The sequence below is a fragment of the Chrysemys picta genome, chromosome 9 (assembly GCF_011386835.1).
Source record: "Chrysemys picta bellii isolate R12L10 chromosome 9, ASM1138683v2, whole genome shotgun sequence".
Lineage (NCBI taxonomy): Eukaryota > Metazoa > Chordata > Testudines > Emydidae > Chrysemys > Chrysemys picta.
This window is the reverse complement of record NC_088799.1, coordinates 49,783,857-49,806,004: the sequence shown is the minus strand read 5'-3', so window position 1 is coordinate 49,806,004 and position 22,148 is coordinate 49,783,857. Positions and strand designations below refer to the sequence as shown.

The 22,148-nt window shown below is 45.8% G+C and overlaps 1 protein-coding gene and 1 long non-coding RNA gene across 9 annotated transcripts in view; one reads left to right on the top strand and one right to left on the bottom strand.

Moving 5' to 3' along the window:
- MAP3K13 (mitogen-activated protein kinase kinase kinase 13) overlaps positions 1 to 22,148 on the bottom strand; it is a 156,544-nt gene that overhangs the window by 73,515 nt on the left and 60,881 nt on the right. Inside the window, exon 4 of one of the 8 annotated variants that reach the window (XM_065556175.1) lies at positions 6,755 to 6,886. The exons of the other annotated variants lie outside the window; for them this stretch is intronic. The gene's annotated coding sequence lies outside the window, so the exon portion shown is untranslated. The remainder of the gene's footprint in view (positions 1 to 6,754; positions 6,887 to 22,148) is intronic. 8 annotated transcript variants of the gene reach the window in all.
- On the top strand, positions 1,751 to 12,827 carry LOC135973340 (uncharacterized). The gene is made up of 2 exons (XR_010590147.1): positions 1,751 to 2,188; positions 6,354 to 12,827. It is a non-coding gene; the product is annotated as an uncharacterized LOC135973340 (long non-coding RNA).

Genomic DNA, 22,148 nt, shown 5'->3' with positions numbered 1-22,148 from the left:
TACTCACATGATTGATCCCATGTTTGTAGCATCAGGGGCTAAAAATTTTTAAAGCTTTTCTCTTCATAGCGTCAAATTTTTGTCACTTGAAAACAAAATTGCTTCACTGTTAACAATGAAGAGTTATTAAAGTTATTGTGAACTTTATGTGCACAGGCCAACATTTTCAAGTTAGGCTCCCATTACAAATACAAATACAGCACAATCTATTTCCCGATCTACTTTGCGTCTGAGTGAGTTGTTCAGGCAGTGAGGATATTAACGAGGCCTGAATTTGTCTTCTTCAGTATAGAAAAGCATTTTAAATGAAACTTCTTAATGAAAATAATCTGTAAAATCTGAAATTACCCTAACAATTAGGAAACTAATGAAAGAAACAAGTATAAAGCATCCACTTAAGACTATAAAATATAAAGAAAGAAAAGAACTTAAATACAAATAAAAATTTGATTTAAATTTGAAAAATTTAAATAAAAGGAACTGATTTCTTCTAATCAAGACTTTTTATCCTCCCTAATCCATGGTATTTAATTCCTGATCAATCTTGATTTTTAATTAGATATATCTTGAAATTAATGTAGAACATTAGCTTTAATTTGACAGACTTGCAATAAAGAAGAAGTTACTCACCTTGTGCAGTAACGATGGTTCTTCGAGATGTGTGTTCCACTCTAGGTGTCAGTGCATCCCTGAGCCAGAGATTGGAGATTTCTCCCAGCAGTACTTGGTCGGGGGAAGGGTGCACACAGGAGTTGTCTCATGCAGCCATCGGCACCTCCTGTGGCACGCACACCCCCAACCATCCCCTCTGTTCCTTCTGTACCTCAGAGCTCGGCTGTGTGATCTCCAAAGTAGAGGGGAGGAGGGTGGATAGTGGAGCACCCACAGGGACACACATCTCGAAGAACCATTATTACTGCACAAGGTGAGTAACTTCTTCTAGTGGTGTCCCTGTGGATGCTCCACGCTAGGTGCTTGTAGAGCAGTACCCCACCAGGGGTGGTAGGGGTTCGGAGTTATGTATAAGTGTGTGATGAGAGCACTGTGAGGCCAACGATAGAGTCTGAGACAAGGCCCTGGGAGATAGTGTAATGCTTTGCAAAAGTGTGCTCCAAAGTCCAGGTTGCAGCTCAACAAATATCTATTAAGGGGACATTGTTCAAGAATGCAATCGATGTTGCCATGGCTCGTGTTGAGTGGGATCTGATACCCACGGGGGGTTCTTTGTGATGCAGGCGGTAGCAAGTTTGAACACAGGTAGAGACCCTTTGGAGAGTCTCTGGGTCGATATTGTAGAGCCCTTGGAGTGCTCTGCTGTAGAGACGAGTAGTCTTGGTGACTTGTGAAATGGTTTAGTTCTGTCCAAGTAGAAGGCTACAGCCCATCTGACATCTAGCACGTGCAATGTTGCTTCTCAAGAGTCGTTATATGGCTTGGGATAGAAGGCAGGTAAGTGTATGGTTTGGTTAATATGAAAATTTGTAGCCACTTTGGGCAACAATTTTGGGTGAGGACGTAACATGATTTTGTCTTTGGTAAATACAGTGTATGGTGGTTCAGCCATCAATGCTCCTATTTCACTGACACATCTGGCAGACGTGATTGCCACTAGGAATGCGACCTTCATTGACACATGAAGGAGCGAGCAGGTTGCTAGAGGTTCGAAGGGTGGTCTTGTGAGACATTTGAGCACAAGATTGAGATCCCCTGGTGGTGGTGCAGGTTGGCGTACTTCTGGGTACATGTTCTGTATACCTGCTAGAAAGTGCCGTGTAATCGGGTGAGCGAATATTGAAGCCCCTTCTATCTGTTTGTGGAGGGCCGTGATGGCAGCCAGGTGTACTTTAATAGAACTTATGGCTAACCCCGTTTCCTTCAGTTCTAGTAGGTAGTCTAGGATCATAGATAGAGGCGCCGTGGTCACATCCAGCTGGTTTTTGCTGACACCAAAGGGAGAATCTTCTCCACTTGTGGTGGTAAGTATTTCTAGTGGTGAGGCGACGGCTATTTAGTAATTCCTGTTTTACTTTCTCCGAACAGTTCAATTCTCCATGTTGGAACCAGAGAGAAGCCACGCTTTGAGATGGAGTTTTGCTGGGTCTGGATGGAGCAACAGGCCCTTGTTCTAGGAAAGGAGGTCCGTCCGGAAAGGCAGCAGTTGTGGGGCACAGACTGCTAGATGTGAGAGGTACAGAAACCAAGTCTGTCTGGGCCATGTGTGAACAATGAGAATGATGTATGCTCTGTCGAGTCGTATCTTGCGGATGACGCGTGGGATCAGTGATATCGGCGGGAAGGCATACATGAATGACGCGTTCCACGGGATGAGGAAGGCATCCCCTAACGATCCTGGTGCCAGGCCTGGAACAAAATAGTGGACATTTGTGATTTGTTGCTGAGGCAAAACGGTCGATTACTGGGTGACCCCATTTTTGGAATATTGTGCCGAGAACACTGTCGTGGATTTCCCACATGTGTTCCTGTGAGAAGTGCCTGCTGAGGTTGTCGGCTGTAGTGTTTTGGCACCCTGGTAGGTATGATGCTGTGATGTTTATATTGTTGCGGATGCAGAAGTTCCATAAATTCATGGCTTCTACGCATAGCGAGTGAGACCTGGCGTCTCCTTGGTGACTGATGTAAAACATGCATGCCACATTGTCGGTGAGAATAGAGATTGAGGTTTCTCGTATGAGTTGGAGGAAGTGTCGGCATGTGTTATGTACCGCGCGAAGTTCCAGGAGATTGATATGTAGTCGGGTTTCCGTCGCAGACCACTTCCCATGTATGTTGTGATGACCCAAGTGGGTGCCCCAACCTATCAGGGAGGCATCGTTTGTAATAGTCACTGATGGGGGGTGTTGTTGAAAGGGAATCCCAAAGCATACATCCCCTGGCTGCATCCACCCCTGTAGGGAGAGGATACTGGTAGTGGTAGTGTCATACATCTGTTGAGAGAGTGTTTGCTGTGCTCAACCAGTGCTGCAGACAGCACATATGGAGTCTAGCATACTTTACTATGAAAGTCGTAGCTGCCATATGTCCCAGAATCTGAAGGCATGTCCTCACTGAAGTTTGTGGGCTGATGGTCACCGTGGAAATAAGATTGGTCAATGTAGTGAATCTGTGGTTTGGCAATATTGCCTTGGCTTGTATGGAGTCTAGGTTGGGTCTGATAAACTCCAACCGCCAGGTTGGTTCCAGGGTGGACTTCTTTTCATTTATCTGTAGCCCTAGCTGGTGAAACAGGTCTATTGTGGTCTTCAGCATGCCTGCCGTTTCTTGTCGGCTGGCACCCTTGAGAAGGCAATCGTCCAAATAGGGGAAGATTATGACTCCTTTGCGTCGTAAATGTGCTGCTACTACCGCGAGCGTTTTTGAGAATATGCAGGGAGTGGTGGATGGTCCGAAGAGAAGGACCCTGTATTGGTAGTGGTTGGGTCCTACTGTGAACCGCAGGAACCATCTGTGGGCAGGATGTATTGTAATGTGGAAGTATGCATCTTGGAGATGGAGGGCTGCAAACCAGTCTCCCCCATCTAGCGCTGGGATTATTGTGGCCAGAGTGACCATTTTGAACCTGTGGTTGCGTACGAACCTGTTGAGTTTTCGGAGATCTAAGATTGGTCTCCATCCCCCTCCTTTCTTCTCTGTCAGGAAATATTTGGAATAAAAATCCCTCCTTCGGTATTGATGTGGTACTGGTTCTACAGCACCCAGCAGTAGGAGGTCGTCTACTTCCTGTTGCAGAAGGTGCTCGTGAGAGGGGTCCCTGAAGAGGGACGGGGAAGGGGGGAGAGTTGGGGGGATGGCTGTAAAAGGAATGGTGTAGCCAGATTGTATGATCTCCAAAACCCATTGATCTGTGGTTATTGCAGCCCAAGAATGGTAAAATGGGCGTAGGTGGTGACCAAAAATTGTGGGATGGGGTATCTGTTGGTGCTAGAGGTGTGGGGAGGTCGTGCATATCCTCGACCAAGACTTCAAAATTGTGGCTTAGATGTAGATGGACGGGTGGACAAGGCCTGGTTCTGTGGAGCTCGTCGTCTTTGAGCCTGTTGTTTGGGTCTGTTCTGAGTGAAGTATCGTGGTTGACTGTTAAATGAGGTGTCTCGTGACCTTTGGTATGGTGTAAAGCGAGGGCGTTTGTCAGGCGGTGGTTGTATGCCTAGTGTACGCAGCATCATTCGGGAGGCCTTCATGGTATGGAAGACCTCGTCTGTTTGAGCCGAGAATAGTTTATCCCTATCGAAGGGTAGGTCCTCCACTTTTAGTTGTAGTTCTTTTGGAATTCCCGAAGCCTGCAACCATGATGTTCTTCTCATAACCACAGCTGTTGCGGTTGTTCGGGCAGCTGTGTCCACTACATCCATTGAGGCTTGCAGCGCTGTGCAGACTATTAACTGACCCTCATTGATAATGGCGTTGACCTGAGGACATTTATGCTTGGGGAGGTCCTCCACGAGCTTTTGTATTTTACTATAGTTAGAGTAGTCGTAATTTGCTAGTAGAACAGAATTGTTGAATAGTAGAGCTAGTAGAGTAGAAGGGTGGCTGACGAGTAAACTTTCCGCCCAAAGAGGTCCAGTCTCATGTTCTTTATCTTGCAGTGAGGCTGTTTACTGCCCTGATTAGCAGCCTCTACCACCAGAGAGCAGGATTGAGGGTGTGAAAACAAAAATTCCATGCCTTTGGCTGGAACAAAGTATTTTCTGTCAGCCCTTTTGTTGGTGGGTGGTGCTGATACTGGTGTTTGCCATATTACCTCCTCAGGCTCCATTATAGCCTCATCCATAGGGAGGGCAATCTTGGTCGATGATGCCGGTTGTAAGATTTTTAACAACTTATGTTGTTTCTCCTGCACCTCATGTAAGGCAATTTCTTGGCTGTTTGCTACTCTTTTGAAGAGTTCTTAGAACTGTTTCAGGTCATCTGGTGTCGTAGGGGTAGACTGCGTCACCGCTTCGTCTGATGCAGAAGATGAGTATGGTGAATCATCCAGGTCTGCCTGAGATAGTATCTCTTCCTCTTCTGTCTCTGTGTCAGGGGGGTCAGAGGTTTCTCTGTGTGGTAACGATGGGTGTACTCTGGAACCTCTTGTTGCTGGGGAAGGGGGACCAGAATAGGGGTTCTGGTATGTGGGCCAAGGACCCCATTGTGGCCATTGCATGGCGTAAGGAGGTAATGGGTAAGGCCAGTGCTGTGCATACCAGGGCTGTGAATGCTCGGAGGGATGAGGCTTAGGCTTCACAGCGTTCCATGTAGGTCTCATCTGTGATGGGGATGAACATTGAAAGGGGAAGCAGTTGTCCTGCACGTCAACTTCCTCGCCACTATGCATGGAGAGTGTGCAGGAGATGAAGGATGGTACCATGCTATGTAGCTCGGGGAGTGTTCAGTGCCAAGCAGTGGTGACTGTGGTGTCGAAGAAACTGCTATGTCCTCAGTATGCAGGAGTTGCGCTGGTCCCGCCTTGGGGTTGCGGTCTACTGTTGGAGCACTGACCGGTGCCAGCATCAAGTCTTGGGTCGGTGCCGGTGGGGGCAGCATTGATCGCAGTGCCACTGCCTGTGCCGCGCTCTTAACCCGGGTAGCCAGTGCTGTGGAGGAGACTTGACGTCTCAACTCCGGTGCCGCGCGTTGGGGCTCAGCAGAGGTCCGCTGAGGGACGGTGCCGGAGGAGCCCGGTGCCTCGTAAGTGCTCACTCTGGATGAGTGGAGCACTGAGGGTAAAAACCTCACTGGGGAAGCTCTCTTTTTCTGAGACACCCTTGCTGGAGAGGTCGAGGCTCGCTTCCTGACAGTTTTGGAAGTCGGAGACTTATCAGAGCTCAGGGATCTTGGCTTATGAGACTCCCCGGAGGACGTCTCTCGCGGAGGTTGGAGGGATTTCTCCAGCAGAAGCATTTTCAAGCGGAGATCCCTGTTACGTCTTGCCCTTGTTGTTAAGTTGGTGCAATGTATGCATTTCTGGGAGATACGAGTTTCTCCCAGACAGTGAATGCAGGATGTGTGACCGTCAGAGACTGGCATCAGTTCACGGTAGGAGTCACACTTTTTAAATCCTGTTGAGCCCGGCATGATTGCAGTTAAGCCCCTCCCCACCTTGAGAGAGAAGAGTGGGAGTTAATTGTAATGGTAAACTATAGAAACTGTTCCCAAATGGGGAGTTAAGCAGAGAAAAAGTCGTCTTCTTTCTTTTTTTTTTTTTTTTTTAAAGAAAAACCTCTAAGAGGAACTAATGAAACTATGTAACTATGTATAGACTAAGAGTAACTAAACAATGTAACTAAGTATAGACTAATAGGAAGTTCCTATGTAACTTGTAGGCCCCCCCCCCTTTTTTTTTCTTTCAGAAAGTATCAAAGAGAGCACTGCCGCGGAGCTCCATCTGCAGCCGAGGACGGTTGAGAAGGAACTGAAGGGGCGGTCGGGGGTGCGCGTGCTACAGGAGGTGCCAACAGCTGCACGAGACAACTCCTGTCCGCGCCCTTCCCCCGACCAAGTACTCCTGTGAGAAATCGCTGATCTCCGGCGCAGGGACACACCAAAACTTAGAGTGGCACACCCACAGGGACACCACTTGAAGAAGAATTGTCACTTCCTTTAATCAGAGTCATCCTACACATTTACTTGGGTTTCAGAGATTATAGAAATTTATTTTTAAAATTGTTTTAATGATTTTTAAAAAATAAAAACCCTAAACCCCCTTCAGACTTAAAGAGACAGTGTGTGTAAGTGATCACTTAGCACTTACCCGTTAATAAAACTTCTGAATTGGGAGAATGTGCTTTAAGCTTCTGGGGGAAATGCTGGCCTCACTGAAGTTAATGGCAAATCTCCTGTTCACTTCAATGGGATCAAGATTTCGCCCTCTGTCTCCAGGTATCTTTCAAAAGGAAACATTTTAGGAGTGTCCTTATAAAAAGTTCAAATTCATTTTTTCTAAAGAACTTTGTCCCTGTAGTTCACAATTGTTTATAATACTATAGTGATCCAATTTTTTTAAGTTGTTGGGCTAACATCAGGCGCTTAATTTCTTAAAGGACCCTATGATGAAAAAGAGAAACTGCCAGCCAGCACAGCAAGGGTTAAAGAGAGTTTTGGGCCCAGCGAGTCCTGCCCCATTTCACCTGAAGCCAGTGCCAAGCCTGGAGGGCTGGACAGCCTAGCAAAGCCCATGGCTTTCGGCCCCTTATTTGATTGCTGGGCCTCGATCTTTAAGGCCGGGGGGCAGATAAGGGGACCCGGGCCCTCCCTCTCCACCATGTCCCAGCCCAGGGCCCTGTGTTTGTCAACCCCGGAACAGGGGCAGATCTCCTCGCAGGAGTCCAAATTTGCTGCCCTGGGCTACTTCCTATCAGTGTCTGTTCATTTTGGGGCATGGCCACTCTAGTCCAACTAGTTGGGTGGCCTGCTTCCCATAGGGTCCTCTCACGGGTTGTGAGCAACACCTTGTCACGGTCTCAGTCTCCTTCAGGCAGGGCAGCTGCAAGTTGGTCAGGCTGAGCCCTACAACGTCCCTGGGCTTTGCCCACTCAGTTGCCTCCAGAGCTGAAGGCTCCTAGGTCTCCTCCACAGTCTCCCATGGCTAGGGTGACAGTGCTTCCTCCCAGGTGGGTGCCTTGGTGGGCAGGTGAGTGATCCTTCCCCTCACATAGGGAGGAGGCTAGCTCCTGCCCTAGCTCCACCAGTCAGCCCCCAAATGAGCCAGGCTCTCTCCTTTTCTCCACCATACAGACCTGGAATTGGCTGCAGGTATAATGGGGCAGGGCTAGCTGGCAGTTTCTCTGCTTCACTGTAGACTCATTTTTAATTTTAAATACTAAATAAATCCATTAAATTACTGGTAAATGCCCAGAAAATAAAACCTGTCCTTAAAGAGCAAGTGGTATAATTCTGAGGAGAATATGCTGTATTCTTCGTATGTAACAAAATAGTTGAATCCCTGCTGTAGGACTAAAATTCAACTCAAACTTAACTGTGAAACTGCAATGGTATTTTCATAATAGGTAAATTAAAGGTATACCTTATTCCTACACCAGAAGTATATTAATGCTGTTGAGCAATCCAGTAATAATCTGCGTGTCAGGAAGAGAAACAGAGAATTTGGACCAGCACGATTAAAAAACCGGTATTCTGTAAAAGGACTTCTTTAGCAAGGAACCACATTAACATCTTTAGTGTCACTGACATCAAGATATAAGGTAGAAAAAATACTAGTTTGATTTAGCCAGACTTAGATCTGAAGACTTGTGTGTTTAGGTAGAGGAGGGTGTAAGGAAATGTACAACTGATGCCTTGGCTACACTTGGGGATTCACAGTGCTGCCATGGCAGCGCTGTGAAGCACGAGTGTAGTCGCGCCGCCAGCGCTGCGAGAGCTGTCTCTCAGCGCTGCAAGTACTCCACCTCTCCGAGGGGAATAGCTTGCAGTGCTGCGAGCGAGCGTGCAGTGCTGCAGGCGCTGATTACACTGGTGCTTTACAGCGCTGCACTCCCGGGGGGTGCGTTTTCAGACCCCTGAGCGCAGCAAGTTGCAGCGCTGTACAGCGCCAGTGTAGCCAAGGCCATAGTGGGTCTCTGTGAACACTTAGAACCTGATTTTACAATCATACCATCACTAGTTAAGGTATTCTGAACAATTATAATAGGCAACCTGCTCAGAGGGTATTCTGTTTTTCAGACTTAATAATGCCTCTGCAGAAACAGTCTTCAAGTCAAAAGTTCTGAGATGTGTGTGTATTCGGGGAGGATTATGCATGTATTTAAGCTATGCAGACTTCAGCAGCATGTTGCAAGTCAAAACCTCGGATTTGAGCTAAGCTATTTTGATCAGCTCATGCTTATTCTTGCAGCTAAGAAAAAAGGGATTTTAAATCTACAACAGAATTTCTGAAGCACAGGATAATTTTGTATGATCACAAGCTGCTGTAAATTATGCTCAGTCGCATGGAAAACAGTCTTCCATCCACACCATTACAATTTAGCTCCCTGAATGAAGGAAACAGGAAGTGCATCTTTGTTTATGGAAGAGCCAGACCTGACATCCCTGATATCTCAGCACATTAGATAGCCTTTAGCTGCAGTTTAAAAGCATTAGAAAAGGCAGTTCAGCCAGAAGGGAATAAAAGAGCAGCTGAGTCAGTCTCATAACTCACATTTGGGAAAAACCCAGGAATTCAGAGGAAATTCCCTCTAGCTAAATAGCCAAATTCCAGCTCTGCTCTTGGCGGCTTCCATTTCATAAATGAGCTTCTCACACATACACAGAGAGACACATTAACAGCAGCCACATACACACACAGCCTACTGAAGCCAAACATCTGAGGGTTTGGCATGACAACAGCACTCAAAAGTAATCTGTTCTGAATGGACAGCTCAGTCAGGTAAATGCAGTCTGTGACAGTAACGAATGCTCTGCCTTTGTGGCTTTGGCTCCACTGCATAGTAAGCCTGTGTCTGTGGGACCCAGGCTTCCAGATTCAGTGTTTTCAAGCCCATACTTAAGCATCCACACTGCACTGTAAGCATGGGCCACCCAACACTGCTGACATCTCCATACTGCATGATGCACACTTGAGTCAGACCTTCTGCTTCAAGTTCTGGTGCCATACCCTAGCTTATCCCAGGGTTCCTTCCTAGCACCCTCGCCAGCTATCGCCACTCTAGGGCTTGGTTCATAGTGGACTGTGGGACACCTTGTGTGTCCATACTCCATGACTTGACAGGAAGGGATTTGAGCCCACTGACACATCCAGCTGAGCCATTTTCAGATATGCATGCTCCCAGCAGCAAGAGTCATCAACATGGATTCCGACCTGGTGGAAGAATTTCTCCAGCTCACTGGGTCACTCCTATTTCAGAATCAGGCAGAGCATCTGTGAGACACTGGCAAACCTTTTGGCAGAGATTTTTGAGTTGATGCAATTTTAGACTTGGTTTTGGTTAGGCCATCATAGAAGGGTTGGTCGTAGGAATTACTTTGGATTGAGTAATCGCAAGTTGATTCAGTTTAAATTAAATGGAAGGATAATCAAAAAAACAGGTAATCAACTAGGCTTTTTAAGTTCAAAAGGGAAGACTTTGGGAAGTAAAGGGAATTAGTTAAAGTCAACTGGACTGAAAAGCTTAAGGATTTAAATGGGAAGAAGGTTTGGAATTTCTTCAAATCAACTATCCAAAACAATCCAAAATAGGAATTCCAAGTAAAAGAGGGAAAAAAAACGTGTAGAGAAATGCGCCAAACCCAGATGGATGAAGAACCACCTCAAAAAGCTTATTAGAAGTAAGCAGAGAGCCTATTCAGAATGGAAAAAGTGGTTGATCAGCAAAGAAAGCTACATCATGGAGGTTAGAAAATGCAGGAATAAAGTGAGAACTGCTAAAAGTCAAGCTGAATCAGCACTTTCCAAGGACATTAAAATAAATAAAAGTTTTTTAGTTATATAGCTAAAAAGAAAATAAGGATGGATGAAATTTGGCTGCTATGCAGTATGGATAGGAAGGAGATGAAAGTCTAATATAGGTATGGCCCCAAAACTCAATGATACTTTGCCTCAGTTTTCAATAAGGATAATAATCATAATAAGGAACACGTAGAGCTTAATGTGTACTCACTGCGGGGACTAAACTTCCATCCCAGAATACTGAAAGAACTGGCATTTGAGATTGTTAGTCTAGTTAGTAGCCAGGATTTTTAATACATCTATCTATTTGGGGTTAGTAACATGTAACTGGAGAATAGCTAATGTCCTACCTATATATAAGAGGGGGGAAAGTGATCTGGACAATTACAGACCTGTTAGTCTGACCTCAGTAGTATGACAAGGTTTCAGAACAAATTGTGAAACAAAGAATAACTAAATTCACAGAGCTAAAGGGGCTGGAATGCAACATGGATTTACCAAAGGTAGATCATGCCAGACTAACCTGATTTCTTTCTTTGAGAAAATAACTGATTTTTTAGATAAGTGAAGTGCAGTAGTGCTAATATTCTTGGACTTCAGTAAAGCATTTTCCAGGGAACCACATGGGAAATTATTAGTTTGGAGTGTGGGAGGGGGTTCAGGGCTGGGGCAGAGAGTTGGAGTGCAGGGGTGTGAGGGCTCTGGCTGGGGGTGCAGGCTCTGGGGTGGGGCCGAGGATGAGGGGCTCAGGGCTGGGGCAGAGTTGGGGGGAGTGCTCCGGCTGGGGGTGCAGGCTCTGGGATTGGGATGAGGGATTTGGGGTGCAGGAGGGTGCTCCGGGGCTACGGCGGGGAGAGAGGATTCCCCTCAGCTCTCTCTCCCTGCACCAGCACCTGGGCTGCGGGGGAGAGGCGCCTCTCCCCGCCGTGGCAGCTTCAGGGCTGGGGTCGCAGGATAGGCACCCCTCCCCCGGCCCACACAGGTCCAGCCAGGGCTGGGTTTAGGGAGGGGCATCCTGCGACAGGTCCAGACCGAGCCGCCCGGGTTTGGGCCGGGCTGCCCCAGCTGTGGCTGGGTCATGCCACAAGGGGCCACCCTTGCCATGGCAGGCTGGGAGCTGGGCTAGGTTGGGGCCAGGGGAGGTGCGTACACACACACACACACACAGTCCCTGGGCAGGTTCCCTAAGCACCTGCGTGGCCCAGCCACGCAGATTACAGGGAACTTAGGTTCCTGGAGGTTTGTGATCAGCTTTCCCCTAACCCTTCCGCACCAGGACACATGCATGAGGGACAACATGCCATACCGGTTATAGAAACAACATGCCATGCCGGTCTGGAAGCTGGCTGCCCCACACTGCTACAGGTTCGCTGCTAACCAGTTTGGAGTTGACAAGTCAACTCGGGGGGTAGTTGTGGTGGAGGTTTGTGAGGCAATCAGGATTCTGATATAGCCAAAGGTGATTGGCATAAGTGTTCCTGAAATTACTGCTGACTTTGAGAGAGTGGGCTTTCCAGACTGCTCAGGAGCCACTGATGGGACTCATATGCCTATAGTTTGCTCTCCACAAGGCGCACATGAGAATATAAACCACAAATGGTACTACTCCATTGTTATGCAGGCCCTCATCAACTACTGCGGCAGATTCATGGACACTAATCTGGGATCACTGGCAAGGGGCATGATGCCAGGGTTTTCCAGAGATCAGGACTTTACCTTTGTGGACAAGCTGGGACACTATTCCCACCAAATAACAGTTATAAATGGAATCACTGTCCCCAATGTTATTCTAGGGGACCTTGCATACCCTATTTTTCCATGACTTATGAAACCCTATCCTGTTTGCAGAAGCCCTGGTAAAAGAAGTTTCATTCTACACACTCAGTAGTTATATGATGGTGGTTGAATATGCATTTGGAAGATTGAAATATCATTGGCGCTGCCTTCAGAACTTTTTGGATGCCATTGTGCAACGTCTGCAATGTTGTGGCCTTTTGTGCTGTGCACAGTGTCTACGGGGACAAGGGAAAACCTTTTCACCAAGAGTGGACTCGTATACACAGCCGGAAAGTGCATCTGTTACCAGGGCTGGATTCACATGCATAGTGGAAATCAGGGATGCTTCATGCACCCACATAATAGGTTTACATGGTCCTATGCACTGGGGGAGGCAGGGGGCCTGAAATGGTATTTGTAATTGTTCTGATTTTGGGTGTGTTTTGTAAACACTTTACTGTACCCACTACACACAGTGTATTGCTCACTGTGCTGAAATGTATGGACATTTTTTATGCTTATGGATTAATATGACATTGCATTTAAAAAAATCTTTAGTGAGGCCAGCCATGTACTTGAACCCACAGCTTATAGGGTACTGTGATGAAGTTCTACTTCATTACATATAATAAAATTTGCTAAAGAAGCCATGTGTGCAAATTTAATATTTATTTTAAACATGAAATACCAGTGTAAAACCCAGACATGCAGACCAGCTGCCATCCAAACATATAACACAATATCCAAACAGTGCAAAAACAGTGAACAGTGCTTGTTTCCAAATAAGACTGACAGCTGTTTCTGGGTGCCCCTGTTCCTCTGTTCTCCTTGATCTTTCTAGTGTATTTTGCACATGCAGCCTGCAACTGGACTGGAGCGGAGGAAAGCACAGTGTACATTTGAACATTCCCTTTAATAGTATTCATTGGCTGTGACACGGTCCAGCCAACCCCTGAACTGTCCAAAGGATGTACAGTCTGCAAGACATAACAACGTGGAGGGGACTCAGGACATAGGGATGGAGTAGGAAGTGAATGTGGGAGTGGAGCAGATGCTGCAACCTGCAGTCTGGTGGCCATAACCATAAGTAAATGCTCAAACAGCTCCTTCTGCTGAGGTCTCTCTTCCTTCCTCAACCTGAGGTCAGTTTCCAAGAAGTGTGCCACCAATCGCTCCTTGTGCTGTGCACCCTCTCTCTCTTTCCACCTTTCTTGCATCCTCCTCTTTCTGGTACTCAATCTGGTCCTTCTGGTACACAGTCTGCTAACCGGTTTTATCAAGAATCTCTCCCATCAATACATCTTGGACTCTTTCTCCCTGCACGTAGTTGGAGGCGTCTACTCCCCAAGGCTCCTGGTGCCATGCGTTTGCCCTACAGAAGTGAAATGGCCTTGAAAGGAAAATGGAAGAACACATTATCATCTGACCATGATAAAAAATTACATTTCTACTCTTTCAAGGGAGCTGCTTTACTTCAAGGTCAAAAGACTACACATTTTAATCAATGGGCTTTATTTTATTCACACAAAATAGCAGCTACTCCAGATGGAGCAGCACCAGAAGCCATCACACATACAAAATTCAATTACAATGATTTATAAATCCTCACTACTTTTCCCAGGGGAAGAGGATGTTGTCACTAGCTATGGATTTTACAATCCCTTCCGGCAGGGCAAGCTCTGGAGGACATTGATATTCTCGAGGTCCCTGGATGGAAGTATGAATTTCTGTTCCAGGCCAGTGGAGGACAGCCATTTGTGGGCTAAGGAGATTTTAAAGCACCTGGTAACTGATTAGCAGGCATCCAAATAGAGGGGGACTTATGAACTACAGAGGTGGCCCTAGTAAGTATGCTCTGCTCCAGAAGGTAACAAATGGTCTATAGTTCCTAACTCCATGAGAGATTCACTTTCTTCACCAGGCAGCAATGGGTGAAAATCCACTCTAAAAATTGACAAGATGCTGATGTAGCATAAAGGTGTAGTACAACCTCCTTGTAAGCACCCTGCATTCATGTACAGACCTGACTGACTGCCAGCCATGGGACTCCTAACACAGACATGCAGCCACCCTCTACTGTAATTTGGATTTAGCTAGCTATGGACCAAATACAGACTCCGGTTTCATTTGGACTCATTACAGCCAACTTTTTTTTGACTCAGTTAACTGGTGGTCTGAAACAGTACAGGTACAGCCAATTTACAAGGTGCTGCTGTATTAGCAGGGAGGTGTATGTGAGGCTCCTCATTGTAGTGCCCCAAGCCATATTTCTAACAATCAGTGAGTAACTAGTAAAAATATCATAACACCTTAACTGTTTTTTCTCAGCGCCCAGTATCCATTCTGAATCCCACATGGTGGCTCGGGAGGGAGGAGGGCACTACAGAAATGGTGTAGGTTCCCCCCTGAACAGAAGCACACTATAAACCCAGCTTGTATTAATAACTCAATATGGCTACAAGCCAGAAATCCCTCCCATCCATATGTTAACAACAAAAATGGCATCAGAAACTTACCAGCCTCTTCTGCTGGTTCCACTGCAGGCTGTCCTCCAGGACCACTCTGCTCCTCTGAATACAGACCCAGGGTGTGCTGCAGCCACCTCAGCACCTGGACCACTTCTTGTCCATCATCCCTCGGTGCCTGTCACTGGGGGGTTAGAAGAGTCACATCCCTGCTTAGCAGATTGTTGTGCACACAGTGGGCCAAGTGCTTGCAGAAGTTCCCAGGAGCCAGTCGAATTCCTTGTAAAATTGGAAGGAAGATAGGGAGTTTCCAGAGGTGCTGTTAGCATCCTTGACTTTGCAGCAGTCGGTCTTGAGCAGATTGATTCGCTCTCTCCATTGATAGCTGGTCGAATCGATTCCCAAAGCCATGAGCCACTCAAATGTAGCTTTGCAGACAATCATTTCTTGTGCTCTTTCTTGCTAAAGCTGAACCTCTTGCTCGCCTCACACCAGAGGTTAATCAGAATCCAGCTGTTCCTCTGACCAGCTAGAAGCACACTTGATCGAGGACTTCTTGTTAGTGCTGGGATGACCTTACCCCTTACATGTGTGAGCCAACTGTGTTTCCAGTTGAGCAGTACAAGTGGAAGTGAAGGGTTAAATGCCAAGTAGGGGTATTTGAACCAAGAGGTTTGCTTCCAGTTCCTGGGCATTGAGTGGGCCTGATACAGCTCCCACTGTACTTAATGGGACTCTTTCCATTGACTTTAATGGGAGTTAGATTGGGTCCTAAATCAACTGCTAATGCAAGCATCTTTTATGGGGAGCGGTTTGTGAAATACAAAGTAGAACTACACTACACTACACATATATATGCTTCTCCTGTCACGTTCTGGGTATTTTTGAATCTGTTAAAATTTTACTCTCCCTCCCCCCACCCTCTGGGCTTTGCATTCCCATTGCCCTAGAACTGCATAGCTCAATGCTATATGAAACAAATGATGTCACAATGATTTTTACACTCACTATAGTCCTAAAATACAACCACAGAAATATCATCTTCTAAAATATATCTTTGGGGGAAGGGGTCATTTTTGATGACAGAAGAATGTTTGTTCCCGTTTCATACCACTTATTGCTTTTGGAAGCTGGGTTAGGACTGACTATTAGTGTCTCTCTCTCTCTCCCCCTTTTCTACTCATCTTTTTTCAGCTGTCTCCATAGTATGAAAAACCCTTTATCTCCCTAGCATTGACTTGGATATGCTGCTGGCTCTACTACTTTCCCCCTTCCTCTCCCACCAGGGGCGGCTCCAGGCACCAGCGCAGCAAGCGCGTGCCTGGGGCACAAGCCGTGGGGGGCGGCGTGCAGTCAGGCTGCCTTTGGCAGCATGCCTGTGCGGGAGGTCCGCCGGTCCCGCGGCTTCGGCGGCAATTCGATGGGACCAGCAGATCACCTGCGGAAATGCTGCCAAATTTGCGTGACCAGCGGACCGCCCGCAGGCATGCCACCAAAGGCCTGACTGCTGTGCTTTGGGCAGCAAAAACCATAGAGCCGCCCCTGTCTCCCACCCTACAGAAATCTGCCCTTTTCCCCTCAGAGCCTGATTTAAGACCTATAGTACTGAATGCACAAAAGTTATTGCATTGTTTAAATGGAAATAGTTTACAACCATGAAAGCCAGAAAACATTCACAGACACTAGTACATCAACCTTAACTGTCCCGTGGTGGTGCTGTTGCACTAAGACGTGTGATCATGTAATGAGACTCCAGCAGTAGCCAATGGGATATACTTTTTAGCAGTTTCCCTGCCTGTAATAACTGTGATAAACAACTGTGTCTTCCTCACAGGGGTATTGTAAAGATTAATTCATGTCTGTCAGGGCTTTGAAGATGGACAACACTATACAATGCTATTATTTTCAGGAACCCCAATGAATGAATCAAGGAATCAGAATTCAGTTTGATCTCTTTTGACCCATTTGATATGATTTTCTATTTTAATTTCCATGGAAGAGAAGTCTAGACAGTCACAAGCCTGCCACATCCCTTTGGGTGCAGTTATTTTCTACATGCTTTGAAAGACAGAACTGTGCATGGATCCCCTCCTTCCCAACACACCCTTTCTTGCTTTAATTAATACATGATATAAGAGCTACTCTTTGGGAGTATATATTTACTATATAGTTTCACTGGGGGAAAAGAGAAATGAGACATTTAATTGAAATGTTGTCTAATAAGAACCAAACTTTTAAAAAGGCCTCCAACTATTAGTACAGGGGAAAAACCCCAGTTCACAGGGACCCAATCATCCTGGTGTGCACATAACTTTCACTGAGTTCAGTGGGAGCTGCAAAGGTGAATCTCCAGGAAAATCAGGCCACAGGTATATATGGCAACTGCGCATGCAAATTTGAGTAGTTACATGTCTGCTTTTTGGATGTATGAAAATGTGGGTTTTTACAGGTGCAAATTTGTGACACTCAAAACTGTAGACCCCAATGTAGAGACTCTCTTGAAAATCTGGCCAGAGTGTTTTACTGATCTTGCAATAATCCATCATTGATTCATTAAGAGGCATACGTTAATGACAGCAGAGACTTAAAACAAAACATCCTTTTCAGGTTCCTATCAGAGGCCTGCACTGGGAATCAGGAGACCTGGTTTATAAACGCCTGGTTCAGCCACTGAACTGCTGTGACACCTTGAGCAAGTCATTTCACTACAGTTTCTCTACCTTTCTCCTATGTAACTTGCTTTGAGATCTGTCAATAAAGAGCACTATAAGAAGTGCATTTATTATAAACAATTAACTTCCAGAGAATCAGAAAGGGTCAGAGACTCATCTCTACTTTCTCACAGCTCATGCATTAAGAACATATTTTCTCTTGTGGAATATTAAGTCAGTCTATGTATAAGCAGGGTCCAAACGAGCTCTCCTCTGACATCTAGTGATGAGCCGGGGGAGGAGGGGAAGGAGGGGAGAGGAGAAGACTTCAGGAGCAGAATGTGTTTGCACAAACATGCCCACTCTGGTTAGGTGCACAGCAGATGAAGCTGCTTTGCCCAAATGATCAAGTTTGGCTGGTTTGGGGTTACAAATCACTCTAGTATTGAACACAGGGGTAATGAAACATTATTATCCCAATTTTACAAGTAAAGGGCAGCAGAACTGTGCTTAGCATGCTCAGATTGAGAAAGTCACCCAAAGCTGAACCTCATTTGCTAAGCAGGAGATAGGGATGTCAAATGCCAGTGAAGATGAGAGTGCTTGGTGACAGATATACCTATGTGATGATGTGGACTAGGGGTCGGCAACCTTTCAGAAATGGTGTGCCAAGTCTTCATTTATTCACTCTGATTTAAGGTTTTGCATGCCAGTAATACATTTTAACGTTTTTAGAAGGTCTCTTTCTATAAGTCTATAATATATAACTAAACTATTGTTGTATGTAAAGTAAATAAGGTTTTTTAAATGTTTAAGAAGCTTAATTTAAAATTAAATTAAAATGCAGAGCCAGGACCCAGGCAGTGTGAGTGCCAATGAAATCAGCTCGCGTGCCGCTTTTGGAACACATACCATAGGCTGCCTACCCCTGATGTAAACTCTGCTTAAAGAGTCCCAAACACCATTTGACCTGCCCCTCTCCAGCATTTAAAGGAGAGCGGATTAGCCTCAGTTGAGAGCCCTTCTGTTTGGTAATTCCTGGAGCTGACATCACTACTGAGCAAGTCTAGGGGCTAAGCTTACACCTTTGTGTGGAGACAGTGTTGCAGTGAAAGCCAGCACAGAAACTGCACTTTCAGTGAGGTTCCCCATGACCTGCTGAAATCACGGAGAGCGGATATCACTAAAAGCTGCGTTAAGTGGCAGAACCTCAGAACTTGACATCGCAGAGGGGCAGCAGTGGCTGTGAGCCAGTTGCAGAGGTGGCAGCAGAGGCATTTCTTTCCACCCCCGGTTGGAAGCTAAACACTGTGAATGCACCTCTGAACTCTGGGTCTTTGCTAACCAAGGACAGCCAACTGCAAGTAGGGTGCAGTAGAGGGAGAGGGGAGCTATGTCAGCTACCCTTTACTCGTACAATAAGGATAACAATTCATTACCCCTTGTAACGGGGTGGTCACCCCGCTCCGGCCCTGAAGGGGTTAAAGCAGCCCTGGAGAGGGTTGCAGCTGGGAAAGGGTAGGCTGAGGGGGAAAGCAGCCACAGCTGTGGCCAACTTAATCAGGGCCCAGCTGGCCCTTATAAGCAGGCTGTGGGCCAGAAGCTAACACAGACTCTCTCTCTAGCTTCTCAGAGAGAAGGACCTGGCTGCCTGGGATCTGAGAAGGGTACCTGAGATGGAGCAGTGCTGGGGAAGGGAGCTGGGGAGCTCCAGCCAGGAAAAATCCCAAACTGCAGGCCTTGCCAAAAAGGCCAAATAGGTACTGGGGCTGCAGAGGGGCAGCCCAGAGATAGGCAAAGGCAGCAGGTCCTAACCCCCTTGCCGATGATGAGTGGTTTACAGATTGCAGTCTGCCCCAGGGAGCAGCGGCTAGATGATGGCTGGCAGTAGACACTGAGGCAAGGTGGGTTTAGAGGGTTAGGGGTTCCCCTGGGAGGGGAGACCCTGAGCGAGGGGGTACTGTGGTGGGCAGAACCCCTGGCAAAGGGCACCGGGGTCTGGGAGGGACACGGGGCCAGCAGCAGGCGAGACACCGGCCTGCAGAGGGCGCTCCGGGCTGGAAAGAGCTAATTCCTGAGACAGCCAGCAGGAGGCACCATGCCGGTGAGTCTTCACCCCGCCACACCCCTGCTTTCAATATTAGTGATTTGTAACCCAAAACCAGCCAAAATTGATCATTTTAACAATGCAGCTCTACCTGCTGCACACCTGGGCAGAGTAGGAGGGTCTATGCAAATATGTTCCGCTGCTGAAGTCTTCCCCTCCGCCCCCCATCACTGGATGTCAGCAGAGAGCTCACTCAGACCCCACTTACATATGCAGCTTTTATACATGCCATTGTAAAATATCTATTTGATATCTTGATTTAAAGTGAAATTCCACTTTAAAATGACGAAAAAAAATCTACTCCTGTTCGACTCTGCATAGCCACGTAGAGAATTCTTTACAAAGTTTCAGTTAGTTACAACTGTGAAAACCCACTGACAGCAACGAAGAGCATGAATGTCACTAAGACTCTGTCTACAGTGCCTGGGAATGTGCCTCTCAGCCTGGATGGACAGATGCGCTAGCTCTGCTTAAGCTAGCACACTAAAAATAGTGTGGCTGCAGCTGTACAGGCAGAAGGTTGAGCTAGCCACTGGAGTGCATGCCCTGGGGGTTGGGCAGTTTGTACTCAGATAGCTAGCCTGAGCCGCTACCTGTGCTGACAAGGCTACACTACTATTTTTAGCACACTAGCTTAAGCAGAACTAGCATGTGTTTGTCTACCTACACTGTGAAGCATGCTCCCAGCTGCAGTGTAGACACAAGCATTTACCATGTTCTACAAGATCTTTATTACAGGAGATGATGTGAGAAATGGAAAGAACCCAGCTTGACTACGATCCCAAGAGGAGTTTGTATGGCTGACAATAAACCCATCTTTTCACTTATACAGTGTTTGTACTTCAAGAATTTCTTTTACATTGTAAGATTCCACCATTTCAAAGCGTTCAATATTCCTAAGAAGAGAATACCCCCAGAACTTGTGAGCTCTCTCCAAACTGAACAATCCCTTGAGGTCTGATCACTGTGAACTTAGCACATTTACTTTGGAAATCACTGAGATGCAAATATGGAATGCCACAATCTATTTTCACATTGTTATTATCTAGAATAGAACCACACTTTAAACAGTTTGGTGAAACCAATGAAATCTACTTTATCTATACAGTAATTTACAAATAAATAATTCCTAAATTTTCCAGGCCACTGGAGACAAACATAGTACCATCCACTTGCCAACTCATTTAAATAGAGGACAAAAATAGAAAAATAAGAGGCATGAATTTGAGAAAAAAAGAAAAACACAAATTCTGAAAACAGTTTTCAGCTGTAGGCGTGGTTGCCTAAATTTTAAGAGTGCCTCACACCCATTTGATGCTATAAATAACAATTTCATAATTCTAGTAATTAAACTGAAAATTAATCAGAACAGTGACGAGTTGAAGTATAGTAGGCCAGTATGGGACAAAGGGAAATCTAAACCAAAGATTATCCCAGATCAGGCCTCTTTTCTGATCTAACCTATGAAGTTCAACATGGAATATAAAATGAACCATCGGAAGTGAGATGAACAACCCCCCCCAAATTAAGTCCAAACAGTCAAGAACTAAAAAAGCCTACTGACTCTCAAATTGGGCTCTATTGTCCACTGATATTTTGAAAAGCCAGATACATACAGATCCAGTAGGATCTCCCAGCTCTCTCTGAAAGTTTCCTAAATTATCAACAAAGCTACCATGAAAACAAAGATTAGCATAATTCCCTAACTTTTCAACAACTGCAACCTGACTGTCAGTGTAGGACATTCCAGGCTGGGTGTGTGTAGTGAATTTAGAGAGAACGTGTTTGCAAAATGTAGCTGACAACACACTTACTTAGTTTACTCTTTTTTTTTTTTTAAACGTTCACCACATAGTCAGATGTTCTCATTTTGATCTGCCATTTCAGGAAAATAATAAAACACTTCCCTTCAGCTTTCTCCTGATGCCATAAGGACCAATCACAACCAAAATTAGCTTGCCTAAAAGGTATGGCTCTGACACTGCCTTCTTCAAACTAAAAATTCAGGTATTCACCTTACCCACTGATTTAAAAATCACAAGCCAGACTGTTGATTTCCTTACTCACAGTATGACTTCCCATTGACTTCAGTGGGATTATTCATAATATGAAGCCCTATTCAACATGAGCAAGAGTATCAGTCTAGCCCTCCGTGATTAGCACCATTGACTGCAATGGGACTACTCCCAAATGAGATTCTATACAATGTAAGAATGAAAGAATCTGGCCATAAGTATGTCCAGAACAAGAAACAAACAGCTAAAAGCTTCTATTTAAAAGGACAAAATTATAGCCAAAATATTCACCATATTACACAGGCTACCTCATCCTCTCAAAAATAGATCTTAAATGATCCATTTCTATAACAACAACATGACAGCAAAACTGCTGAACAGCCAGCAAAGAGGAAAGATTACACTTGCCCAGCAGGTAAAAAGGCAGCTTTGCTTTTCCTATTCTGTCTCCGGTAATTCTTCTGTTGTTCCTTGAATACCCCAATATCTGTCTTTTCATACGGCGACTCTTCACTGACATTTATTCCCTCCCCCTGTAAAAGGCAGGCACAGGAAGCACTAAGGAATAACATACAAGATTGTAAATGAAAAATGTCCATATCTACCATGCAGACAAGCAAAAGGAAAACCAGCTGTCGACTTCAGACACACTCTTGGCTAAATTATGGTTTCAGATTTCTCTCCCCGCCTCTCCTTCAGCATCATTTTTTCAGTCTCTCCACATCACAA